The sequence below is a fragment of the Marmota flaviventris genome, chromosome 1, assembly GCF_047511675.1.
Source record: "Marmota flaviventris isolate mMarFla1 chromosome 1, mMarFla1.hap1, whole genome shotgun sequence".
Classification (NCBI taxonomy): Eukaryota; Metazoa; Chordata; class Mammalia; order Rodentia; family Sciuridae; genus Marmota; species Marmota flaviventris.
Window position 1 is genome coordinate 117,818,707 of NC_092498.1, and position 13,805 is coordinate 117,832,511.

A 13,805-nucleotide genomic window follows, 5' to 3' on the forward strand; every position below is an offset into this window, starting at 1 on the left:
CCCCCAATCATTCCACTGAAACTCTTTGCTGGGTTTCTCTTGGGAGCATTCAACACACAAGTCCTCTCTTCTTGAAATGCTGACTCCCCAAAAAGAAGAAACAAAGACATATGTGCAGATGGTTTATTTGGGGGAAGATAATAGGGAGCTAAAATGAGCAGTAACAGAGAAGGAGAGAAAGCTGCTCCATGGAGTTGGGGACCACTAGAGGTGGCTGATGCAAACAGTGCTTTATTCACGAGACTCTGAAGTCTTATAAAATGTGCCTTAGAGATAAATAAGCTGCATCCAATGGATCTCACCCCAGAGGGCTATTGTGAGAATAATAGAAGATAAAGCAGCTAAAGGGCAGACACAGTGCCTGACACAGGGTGAATGCTCAGTATATGGGAATTGTTCCTGTCATTGCCATTATCATTATCTCACAATCAATCTCATGCTTCCATTTACTAAATTACTATAACTGTTCAACATTGTCTATCAACTACTCATTTATTTCATTTCATGTCACTTCTTCCTTATTCTCAGTTTATCTTTATTTCAACCACATCTCAATCACAATCTCAAACTCACTCTCATCTCATTTCATCTCACCTCACCGCATTTCTGCTCATCTCATTTTGTCTCATCTCATGGTGTAGGGAATTATTATGAGGTGAATGCCCCTGTAATCATCACTCAAGTCAAGAAATATGTATCCCATCCTGGGTACCCCCAACCTTATCAGACCCCCAGAATTAACTCTCTGACTTTTGATAAATTATCCCTTATGTTTTTTATGATGTTATCACTCAATTGTGCTTTATCAGACTTTATAGTTTAGTCTTGCCAAATTTTTTTGATGTCTTTTAATTTCCTTCACAATCTGTGGAAGAACCTGTGAAATTTTCTAGTGTTTCCACAGTCTAAGATTTTGTTGATGGTGCCATTCAACAAGATCCTCTATCTTCAGCATTTCCTGCAAATTGGGTCCAGACACCTGATCAAACTCAGATTAGATCCCTTTGGCAGGATGGAGATGATTGTCTTTTCTGCCTTTTATAATAATGTCATCATCATTCAGAGGCATTAATTCAAGAATTTGAAAAAAAGGGTGAAATATCAAAATATTTCTGTAATTTTATTTTTATTTGTTAGCTAGAATAATTTTTTAAAGAGATGCTTCTTTTAATCTACAGTAATACAGTACATGTAGGAAAGGTGAGATAAATCCCATATTTTTCTTGTATCAGTTTTCTAGATGATGAATTTGTTTGTTGTCATCCTCTGAAGTAGACATTTTTAAATACCATAAATGTATAAGATGTATAAACAGACATCTTTATATGAATTTAATAAATTCCAGCACATTGCAGTTCCTGTCTTTAATGAAGCTCAAATGTTCCATTTTTGTCCAGTGGGAGCCTCTTTAGATTATCCCTGAGTCCTTTAAACATGACCCTACTAAATTGTTAGTGAATTGTATCTCTGGTATAACATGTTCCTTACTAATTTTAAATACTTTTTTCTCAGACCTGGAAGTCAACCATTTCTCCTAGAAGCTCTGCTTTCCTTCAGTAAGAAATGATATTTCTAGGCCACAGTCTGTTTTTCAGGAAAGTAGGAATACACACACACACACACACACACACACACACACATACACACACACACACACGTATTTAAAGATAAAGTATCTCTTTAACACATACTACTATGTTCAATGCAAATTCATGATTATAGAGCTTTAGCTTGGCTTCTTGTCTGTTATATCTTCTTGCTTTGACACCATGCATCTTGGTTCTCAAAGATAAAACACATGAGACACTTAGAATATCCCATAATAATTCATTTGTTTTATTCCAATTTCATGTACAATACCCTCATAATAATAATTCCTATATGACCACTAGCAATTATTTTTACTAAAAACAGTTCAATTCTTTTTTTGTGTGTTTGTTTCTGCATATGTTCTATTTCTGCTCCTCCATTGTTTGTTCTGGGCCATATCTACATTGTCAGAGCATACAGTTAATTATCTTTAATTATCTGTAGTCTTAGTTCTACAAGTAATTACATATTTAATGTTCACTACCAGTCCTTCTATAGATATATGAGTTAGTTTTGTTGAATTAAACAGACACTTCTCAAAAGAAGAAATACAAATGGCCAATACATTAAACATTAAAAAGTGTTCAACATTATTAGCAATTAGGGAAATGCAAATCAAAACTACACTGAGATTTCATCTCACACCAGTCAAAATGGCAGTCATCAAGAATACATATCAGAACAAATGTTAGAATGGATTTGAAAAAAAAGAAACATTTTATACTCTTGATGGGATTGTAAATTAGCATAACCACTATGGAAATCAGTATAGAGGTTCCTCAAAAGACTAGGCATGAAACCACCATATGACCCCCCTATACCACTCCTTGGTTTTTATTCTGAAAAATTAAGGTCATAATACTACAGTGATACATACCCATGTTTATAGCAGCACAATTTACAAAAGCCAACTATGGACCAGCCTAGGTATCCATCAATGGATGAATGGATAAAGAATGTGATGGACATCATTATCCAAAGTACATATATGAAGACACAAATTGGTATCAACATACTTTATATAAAACCAGAGATATGAAAAATTGTGCTGTATATGTGTAATAAGAATAGTAATGCTGTCATTTTTTTAATTAATTTAAAATTCTGCTGTCATTTATTTTTTAAAAATCAATTAAAATTTTTTTTAAAAGAAAATATGATATATAATAAAAAATAAAGTTTTATTCATCATGAAGAAAACTGAAATTGTGTCATCTGCAGGAAAATGGATGGAACTAGAGACTATTATATTAAGTGAAAAAAGTCAAACTCAGAAGGTCAAAGTTTGTGTATTTTCTCTTATTTGCTGATGCTGGAGAGGAAAAAGTAGACGAAAGGGAGGGTCAGGATCTTATGAACATCCAAGGGAGATCAATAGAGTAGAGGAAAGGGAACGGGGGTTGGGGAGGGGAAGGAAGTTTGATACAGAGAGTCTCCTGCCCTTGGTTATACCCAGGGCCCCATCCCAGGGTCTTGTGGATGGAAAGAATTCCCCTCCCCTGGATCCTCAGAGGCCTAGTTGTCTGTATGTATCCCCTGCCACCCCCACTCATATGTGTCTCATGCACACTTCTCTAAGTGGGAATGTTTACTCCCAATCTCTCTATAACATGTTTGCTCCATAAACACCACTTCTTTTACTGATTAAATGCAGAAGCTCTGAGGAAGACTTGAGCATCATTCTCTTTGATTTTGAGCATGAATACACTAGTAAAAACATTGGACAAGGGAAGGCTGTACATCAAGAGACTTTCTCTTCATTTCATTATTATCTATCTCCTGCTGACCTCATTGTACCATTCCAAAACAGTGTGGAAAATTTCAAGAACTTTAATCATAAGGGACCACTAGGATTAGCTGTTAGGTACACTTTTATAGAATTTTTCCTCTGTTTACATTTAACATTATTTTGTGACCAATACCTAAGATGAACTAATTTGGTGGGCAAGTATTGTTTTTATTTTGCTTGGTTTTTTTCCAGCGAAGGAATTTTAAAGAATCCAGGGTTTTGAAACACACTCAATATTCATTCAACATGAATTCTTAAAGGAACACTATGAAGTGTATAGCACTGCCCTGGACATGTGGGACATAAGATACCTGATCTCTGCCATAGGAGGACAGCTGGTAGAAAGGGCTTAAGTTTACAACCAGGCCAAGATCTGAACTGCTATCAGTGTGTGTGTGTGTGTGTGTGTGTGTGTGTGTGTATCTTGTATATATATACATATATATATATATATATATATATATATATATATATATATATGTATATATATATATATACACACAACTTGTGTGTGTGTATATATCCATGTTTCTCTGTTTTCTCTCTGTAACTTAGATACAATAAACCTTATTTCCTGATATTGTGAATATTTAAAGCCTCTAGTCACATCAAAATATATATTGCATCATGACCAAGTTGAGACTACCTAAGGGATAAGTCATTTAATATTTTTTAAATACATTTAATACATCTATTAAACAGTGATTAGAGAAAAACCATTTGATCATCTCAGTATAGATGGAAAAGATTTTTGGAGAAAAACCTCAATATTTAATCATGATGAAAACTTTTTTTTTTTTTTTTGGTACTGGGGATTGAACCCAGGGGCACTCAACCACTGAGCCACATAGCTAGCCCTTTTTATATTTTATTTAGAGACATGGTCTCACTGAGTTGCTTAGGGCCTCGCTAATTTGTTGGAGCTAGCTTTGAACTCATGATCCTCCTGCCTCAGCCTCGCAAGCCTGGGATTACAGGCGTGCACCACCATGCCTAGCATAATGAAAACTCTTAACCAACTCTTATGAACTTCCTTTACTTAACAGTGCCTACCAAAAACCTAGAATTAACATCTTTATTAATGATGACATGTTAGAAGCATCCATTTAAAATCAGCTCAAATGGAGGTTGGATGGGTTTCTTTTCTTGTTGTTCATTCATTTTGTTTTGAAATGCTAGGGTTAGAACCCAGGCCATGTTCATGCTAGAATTTTTTACTAAAATTTTAAAACACAATAAGTACATGAAGACTTTTTAAGAGACATGTTGGCAAGGATACTTTTAAGGGAGAATCTGTAAATATATATATATATAAATTTTGTTTTCTCAAAATTTATTTGCTGCAGATTCAAGAGTCTCCTCTATCACTCCTATCAGAAGAGCCTCAAAAACCCTAAGTGCTTTAGCAAAACTTCCCTTCCCAACTGGTTTTATAAGATAAAAATTATTTCCTTTACAATGATTTAAATTTACAATGAAAACATATGTCAGCTTAAAATATACTAGAAGATACTATTTTTCAAAATTATTTTAGAAGGCATGCAAACCGAAAATGTTTGATGACTTGAGTTTTTCCTATTTTTTTCTTCTCTTCTCAAAACCCCAACTTTACCCAGATTCTATCAGTAGATGACCTGGCTTTCTATTGTTGAGAAAATTAAGACTTTCAAGGCAAAATCCCCCCACAAAACACCTGCCACATCTGTACACTAACATCTGCACCTACTCCCTCTGCTAACCCTCCTATTCCTAGAAAGCTGCTAACTCAGCCCAATCCCCCTCCTTTGTACCAGGCACCCTCTCTTCTTGCTTCTTCCAAGGAATTGAGCAGCAATCTACTTCTCTCCCTCATCATCTTTTCCCCTTTCTACTGGATCATCCTTATTTGTATACAAACATTCTGCATTTTCTTTCATATTAGAAACAGTAACAACAGGACTGGGGATATAGCGCAGTGGTAGAGCATTTGCTTAGCATACAAGAAGCCTTGGGTTTCATCCCCAGTACTGAAAACAAATAAACCAAACAACAACAATCTGTTTTGATCTGTGTTCCCTGTCAGTGACCCACCCATTTCACTCCAATTCCTTTTTGTATTATTTTATAATTTATAGCAAAATTCCTTAAAAGAGTTGTCTAGTCTCAATTCTTCAATTCCTCTCTCAGACCCACTTCAGTGTGGTCCACCTTCCACTAACATTACTCTCTCTGAGGTCAACAGTGACACCTGTTTGCCATGTCCAATGGTCAGCAGACACACATCAACCCTCCAGACTTATCAACAGCATGCAGCACACTTAACGTTACACTGTCCTGGAGTTCGTTTCTGGTTGCTTTTTCTCAGTCTCCTTCACTGACTCTGTTTTATCTATCTAAGCCTGTATGAACTGGAATATTCCACGCTTCAGTCCTGGATCTCTCCAAGGTCATTTTTGTCTGAAGGACTTCCCTTCATCTCATCCAGTAATGGTTTTAAATGCCATCTTATCCACTTGTTCCATGTATCTTCTCTTTCCTGTATACTGATTCTCCACCTTTCTCCATCCTGGTCTCTACCCAAGAAGCTGGCATCTATGTACTTTACTAACTGGTCTTTGGATTTCTAATTTGGTGTGTAACATGGTGAGGATGGCAAGTTAGTACGGTGAAAAAGAAGAGTGACACTGGACTTTGATTTCCTTAACTCCCTCTGTGTGAGGACCTTTAACCAATGATGACTCTTCCAAGGCCTCCTCCTCCTTTATTCAACTCTCTCCTTCCAAATTTCTGTAAACCCTGTCTGCCCTGGACTTTGCATTTAAAGAAGAATGCTTTGTGTTTCTCTGCACTCGCACCTCTAAAAATAGTCCCTTTGTAAATACCCTCATTAAATGTTCCTAATTTGAGTATTCCATTGTTCTCTGTTGGGATCCTGAAAGATACGATGCAGATGATTTTCAGTTGTGCAGCTTCCTTTTGAGTCTCCCTTCTGAACTTCAGACTTCTCTAATCAGCAGGCTGTATAAGATCATCTGTGAATAAATAAAAAAAATGTGGCATATATACACAATGGAATTTTACACAGCATTAAAAGAGAATAAAATCATGGCCTTTGCAGGTAAATGGATGGAGTTGGAGAAGATAATGCTAATTGAAGTTAGCCAATCCCCAAAAAACAAATGCTGAATGTTTTCTCTGATACAAGGAGAGTGACTCATAGTGGGGTAGGGAGGGGGAGCTTGGGAAGAATAGATGAATTCTAGATAGGGAAGAGGGGTGGGAGGGAAAGGGAGGGGGCAGGGGATTAGCAAGGATGGTGGAATGTGATGGACATTATTATCCAAAGTACATGTATGAAGACACAAATTGGTGTCAACATACTTTATATACAGAGATATGAAAATTGTGGTATATATGTGTAATAAGAATTATAATGCAAAAAAACAAAGTCCATGTATAAAGCATGAATAGGTATGAACATACTCTAGATACAAAGATATGAAATATTGAACTTTATATGTGTAATAAGAATTGTAATGCATTCTGCTGTCATGTATTTAAAAAATAAAATCAACAAAACTAAAAAAAGTTCATCTCTAAGATATCTAATAGAAATCTCAAATGTCATGTCTAATGCCAAGCTCCTGGCATTCTCTCTCCAACCTGTTCATCCCTCATCCTTGGCTTCTCAATCAATGGCATCAAGGTCCTTGCTGCTGCTCAGGCATGTCTCCTGGTCGAATCAGCTCTTGATTTCTCACACTTTACACTGAGTTTGTCAGCAAGTCCTGGTGGTGCTGCTGTCCACTGGCCACTGCTCACCACCTTGTTGCTACTATTCTACTACTAGTCTGTTCCAAACTCAGTCTCATCTGGATTACTCTAGGACCTCACAGAAGGCCTGCCTGCTTCTTCCCATGCCCCCTTCATCCATTCTCAGTCAACATTCAGGGCAGTCCTGCTACACACCATCCAGAACTTATCACTCCTGAGCTGAGCAGAGGCTTTTCTCTTACCCATTAGAGGGGCTCCTTTTCCTCCACATTCTCACCTATAACTCCTGGTTTGTTGTCTCCACTTCTGAGTCCTGGGCTCCTCACAGTTCTTCAAACACCCCCTGAACAAACCTGCATGAACTTGGTGATGTGGCTGGTATCCTTCAGACCCTTTACTTCTTTATTTTTCAGTTATTTATTTTAACTAATTATTTTGTTTATTGTCTTCTTCCTACAAGAAAGTATGTTCTGTAAGGGCAGAGGGGTTTGCCCCTTGGAATAATATCCAGTGCACAGCAATTGAATTTTTAAAGAATAAAAACATTTTAAAACCCTAAATAAATGAAGACATGCTGTTTTAGTGAGTAGGAAAACTCAGCGTTATAAAGATGTCAGTTGTCCTCAAGCAGATCTATAGATTCACCACAATTTCCCTACTGTTAACATATGCTGATGAACAGAGTCTAAAAATGTTTATCCACCTGTAAAGAAGAATAATGTGGGGGAGTTTGACTTTCCAGAGATCAAAACTTTTTCTTAAACCAGGTGTGGTGGTACATGCCTGTAATCCCAAAGACTTGGGAGACTGAGGCAGGAGGATCACAAGTTTAAGGCCCACTTTAGCAACTTAATGATATCCTGTCTCAAAAAAAAAGTACTGGAAATGTAGCTCAATGGTAAATTTCCCCTGGTTTTAATCTCCAGTATGAAAAAAATTTTTCATAAATTTATGGTTAGGCAGACAGGGTAGTATTGGCTCAGGACTAAGAAGATTGACCGTAGAACAAAAGAGAAAATCTAGAAACTGACCTATAAATATGGCAACTTATATAAGACAGAAGTAGCATTGCAGTCACTGGAGATAAAAGAAAGGGTATTCAATAAATCACACAGGGACAATTGGTTACCCACATAGAAGAAAAGTGAAATTGGATTCCTATCTCACACCATACACACAATTAATTACAGGTGAATTAAAAAGCAAAACTTTAACATTTTAAACAGAAAATATATATTCACAATTTTAGAGTAATAGAGGACTTACTAAAAAGACCCCACCAACAATAAAAAAGTTAACTATAAAGAAGATACTTATAAATCTGTTTACATAAACATGAGAAACATTTGTTCATTAACAGATACTATGACAAAATGAAAATATACGTAACAAAATAGAAGATATTTCAAATAAACCTAACAGGCAAATGAATATATAATAAATCTCTAAAAGCCAACAAGAAATATATGGATATCCCAAAATGAAAATGGACAAAGAACTTGAATCAGCTTTCACAGAAGCAGAAATGCAAATGCCTAATATGCATAATAATATGCTTAATTCCATTAATAATCAGAAAATTAAAAAAATTAAATTGCAGTATAAAGCACTAGATTTTTATTTCATTAATATCATAAAACAAATGTGAGTGCAGATATGGAAACAACGTTCTGTTGATGGAAATGTCACTTGGACAACCATAGGGAAGACAACTGGTATTATCTTTTTACAATATCAGAAGATGTGTTAAGGAAGATGTTTAGTAACACTGTTTAAATTAACAAAAGTCAAACTATAGCCCTTAAAGAAACACAATTGTACACAATGTAATATTACTCAGCAATAAAGAAGAATGATTTTAAGACACTCACCCATAAATGGATGGATCTGAAGACCATCATGCTAAGTGAAATAAGCCAATCCCCAAAACACCAAAGGTTGAATGTTCTCTTTGATATGTGGATGCTAACCCGCAACAAGGAGCAGGGGAAAATAGAAGTTCAGTGGATTAGACAAAGGGAAATGAAGGGAAGCGGGATAGGAATAGAAAAGGCAGTGGGTTGATTCTGATATAATTTTCCTATGTACATAGATGAATACACCACAGTGAATCTCAACATCATGTACATCCACAAGAGTAGGATCCTAATGAGAATAAGATATATTCCATGCTTGTATAAATATATCAAAATAGATTCTACTGTCATGTATAACTAAAAAAAATTTTTAAATTTTTAAAAACTCAAAAAAAAGCAAGAGAGAATTCAGATTTTCACAAAATGAATAGATTTATATGAATAGATAGTTTATTATTAGCATAGTAATTATATGTAGTGTACTTATATAATGTTTTTTTATAATAGTGGCAATGGATGAACCACAACTACACACAGACTTTCTGTTTAGTCCTACCAGCCTGTGTATTTCATGTCCACCACACCATGCCACTCAGTTCCAGCTGGAGATAGCTAGTCAGTTTGGTATCAGTGTGGATTTTCAGCACAGCCCCATTTCCCTTCAGACTTATCCCACTTCTGACTCTATCAACCAGTCTCAGGACCCACTCCCAAAGCAGGAGTGTGTGTGTGTGTGTGTGTGTGTGTGTGTTGACTGCTGTGTAGAACAGGAGAAAGGAGGATTCTGGAACAGCATTAGAATTCTGTTAAGATGAGGAAGGAGGAAATGGGTACTGGTACACAGCCATCGTCCACTACTGTTTCTGTCTCCTATTATACCGCAAACTCCTTGAGGGAGGGACCACGTCATGATTATCTTGCATTTCCCCAGCACTATGCCTGGCACATCTTACACATTAAACAAATATTGAAATAAAAAAAAAGAAATATTGAACAAAACATTAGCATAAGAAACATCCAGAAACATTAAACTGGTCAGATCTAATGAAACAGACCAACTGAAACCCAAATCAGGTCAGGAGCCCCTTGCCAGAACCAGCATTCTCACTGAGAAGGCTGGTGTGGACAGACAAGGAAGTGGGTGAGGGCAGATTAGGATACAGATGTAGTTTAAGGGCTATTCTGAATGGCAAAGCAGCTGGTCAGGTGCACTAAGCTCCCTGGGAGTGAGTTGAGGTGTAAGGACTGATGGACACATTACCTTTTAATGAAAGTGCCCTGGAATCTTTGGAGGTGACTGCACAGTAAAGTGGTATTTGCCTGTTCTTAAAAGTGCAGTAGAGAGGGCGCATACGCACTGAGAAGATGGACTGAGAGACACGGAGAACTGTTTCACTTGACGGCAGTGAACCAGGTGGACAAATGTTCCCTTCAGCACTCAGCTAGGCTGGATCAAGAAGTGCTGGAGTGCAGCGGGCCAAGAGGAGGGCAGTGGACTGGCATTCACATGAGTATCCCAAAAGCAGCATAGGGATTCTTTCCCAGGAAGGATCCTACCAAGAAAGACGACTGGCAGCAGGTCCCCAGCGCTTTTTTTCCCAGGAGAGAGAGAAGAAAGGTACTAAACCCTTAGTGCTTCCTTCAGAACAGTGGCTGAATTCATGGACTATACTTCAAGTCAGTGTGGGAAATATTATTTTTCTGTGGCAGAGGAAAGAGGGACAACCCATATCTATCATTATCACAGAGGGAAGTCGCAGCTACACATGTGCTCTTACAGAAGGCATGGTCAGAGAAATGACAGAGAAAAGACATCCCTCAGTTCCGGAAGCAACTATGAAACATCAGCATGTTTCAGAGGCATCCAGCCGGCCGAGAACATATCAAAAGACCTCTACATAAAAGTATATCCAGGGACCTATTCTGTCATTGTGGGCTCAACTTCCTTGACCAAGAAGACTCACGTAGTAGTCATTGTTTACTGGACAAAGTGTCTTCCCTGTTGGCCTTCACTGCCATCACAACACTCTTTTTTTCTTTTTCTTTTTCTTTTTTAATTTTTTTTAGTTGTAGTTGGACACAGTATCTTTATTTTATTTATATATTTTTATGTGGTACTGAGGATGAACCCAGTTCCTCACACTAGCTAGGTGAGTGCTCTGCAGCTGTGCCACAACCCCAGCCCCCCAACATCACTCTTTTTTTAAGTAGCAAGAAGAATAAAACCCCCATATGATTTTCTTAATAATTACACATTAATCCTGCTTTTAGCGCTAACTACAGAGGTCAGCCTTCCTGGGAACTAGAATATGTCTCTTTCAGTTCCATTTTAACTTGAGAGTCCCCCATCCTCATTTGCCTGAAAGTAATAATGTGATGATGCTGTCTGAGTAGTTTTTACTACTGGCTTTCCAAGTAAAGGCTAATTATGATAATAAAGGGAAAGATTTGGAAACAGAAAATTCATTTTATTGCTATTAAAAAGAGGTCAAACACAATGTTCCCCATGTACAACTGTAGGCTTTATGAAAAGACAGCAGAGAGGCTGTGGAGACATTTGCCCAAATCAGGTCTACTATACCCTGAGGCCTCTGTGGAAGTGTTGTCCTCAAGCAGTGCCACCAAGCAGGGCCACTGGCTCCTGTGCCCCTTACACGTGGGGCCTTTCTGTTGCTCATCTGCAGTGAGGTCTTAATGGGGTGAAGACGCTGCTGCTTACTTGACTCTCACCTGTAGCCTGTGTTCTACCTTCCATTGAACAAGGTCTTGTCGACCACTCTTTGTAATTTGTCAGGTATTTATCGTCATAATTCTTTAACTTCCTGTTAAAAAGAAAAAGAGAAAAATCCTGAGTCCCATGCTGAATAAAAATTTAAGGATCAAGCACTTGCCTAGCCTGCATGAGGCACTGTGTTCGATCCTTAGCACCACATAAAAATAAGTAAATAAAATAAAGGTATTGTGTTCATCGACAACTAACAAATATTTTTTTTAAATGTTTAAGGATCAGAAATCACTGTTTTTAGAAAATTCATTGATATATCCCAAGATTTTTTAACCTACCACACCAACTATATCATTTTGAATATAGCTAATCTTTCCTCAGGAAAAATGCTACATATTATGCGACCAAAATAAAGTTTTAAATAGATCTATGTTAGCATTCCCATGAGGAACAGACTTGCCTAGACAGTGAGACTAGTAAAGCCGACCCATGGGTCAGCGCTATTTAAATGGAGAACCTAGCACCTCCCCTCTCCCAAGAAACCAATGATGAGCTTCATGGGTTCTATAAGCCTTCTGAAATTATATGCAAAATTGTGAGTACAATTTTCTGGAAAAGGGAGCCATTGGTTTTATAATTCTCAAAGGGCATGTGACTCCAGACGATCTAAGAACTATGTAAGGATACCCTAAAATGACCCTTCTCAAACATTCTGCTTTACCTAGACCCCCAGGGATTTTAGTTTGAATTCTTGGGAATTCTTGTCCCTTGGATGTATCCTGGTACCTCAGTTTTCTGTGTTCAGCTTCCTCTGGCAGAGTTTACAATGGCTTCCTGTTGGTTGCTTTCAGGGTCAGCTCCTTGGTAGTCCCCACTACTACAGTTTGAACTCTCTGCTGTTTGTTGTTCTTCTCTTCTTTCCAGATGTTGCAACCTCTTGGTCCTAAACCCAAAATAATTAGGTATGGTGAATATACCACCATTTTGATGAGATTAGTCTTGATGACAACTAGAACTACATTAAGATTCACTGAATGCTTAAGTATCTATAAGCTGCTAATATTGTTCTGTATTTTTAAAGAGAAATAAACTTTGTTAATCATTTAAAAAAAAAAGCACAGTAGAAGTTTTATTCTCTAGTCACCAGGAGTGGAGCCAGGCTGGCCATCCAATAGGACTTTTAGTGGCATTTCCAAGCTCACTCCCTAATTGAGCCAGCCACTCTTTTGACAGGCTGGGGCACCTCAGTTCTCATGCACCAGGCCCACAGGGTTCACCCACTTGCCCCTGTTTAACCAATTAGCCCAGTGTTAACATTTCCTACAACTCTGGTAATGAAGGATTTAGAGCACCTGAGTCTGAGGAAAAACAAGTAACTCTGAGAAACCCAAAGTCTTCCTGACTTATGGTGAAACTGCTAAGATCTTACCATTGTTTCCAAGTATTTCAGGACCAAAACCGAACTTCATTCCTACCTACACCTCAGGGGGATCACACTATAGTTAGATACTTTGTGCATTACATGAAGGCTCTGACTGAGGGGCTCTAGACCTGAATCCAGACTGCACTCTGCTCACTAGACCCAGGGGTCTGGTTGTATCCTGCATCTCCCAGGAGAAGGGGGCCCTTTTCTTCTTATAGAGGCAATTACTGCTTGCCACACTAGAGCTTCATCTGCCCAGAAGGGACCCTTCATCTAACTAGCACAGAGACCCATTCCCTTGCCATTGAATTCCTAAGATGGACCCAGAAGCCTTGGACTGATTTGACATCATTCTTGACTCAACAGGAAGTACCTCAGGCTTTCTTACTATCAGTGAGACCATCATAAATGCCTGACCTCATTGATTCTGTTTACCAGATGCTTATTCCCCTTCCTCCAGCAGGGCTGGGATCCTGGCCAATCTTCCCAGCCTTGCTGATGAATATCTCCGTCTCCCCAGCTGCTGTCTTCAGAGCATCCTCTGACCCCTTGATTGCTCTGCTCGGTGGCTGCTCATCCTGCTCCTACCTGCCCCCTGGCTCCTCTCCTGGCAGTTTCCTGGCTTACAGTTTAGCTCCGAACTTTCTTTTATTTGTGCCTAGCCTCCTG

At 38.0% G+C, this 13,805-nt stretch overlaps 1 pseudogene; it reads left to right on the forward strand.

Annotated features, from left to right (window-relative positions):
* The window catches only part of LOC114106474 (A-kinase-interacting protein 1-like), a 97,969-nt pseudogene extending 86,908 nt beyond the window's left edge, over positions 1-11,061 (forward strand).
* Positions 11,062-13,805: the final 2,744 nt, after the last annotated feature.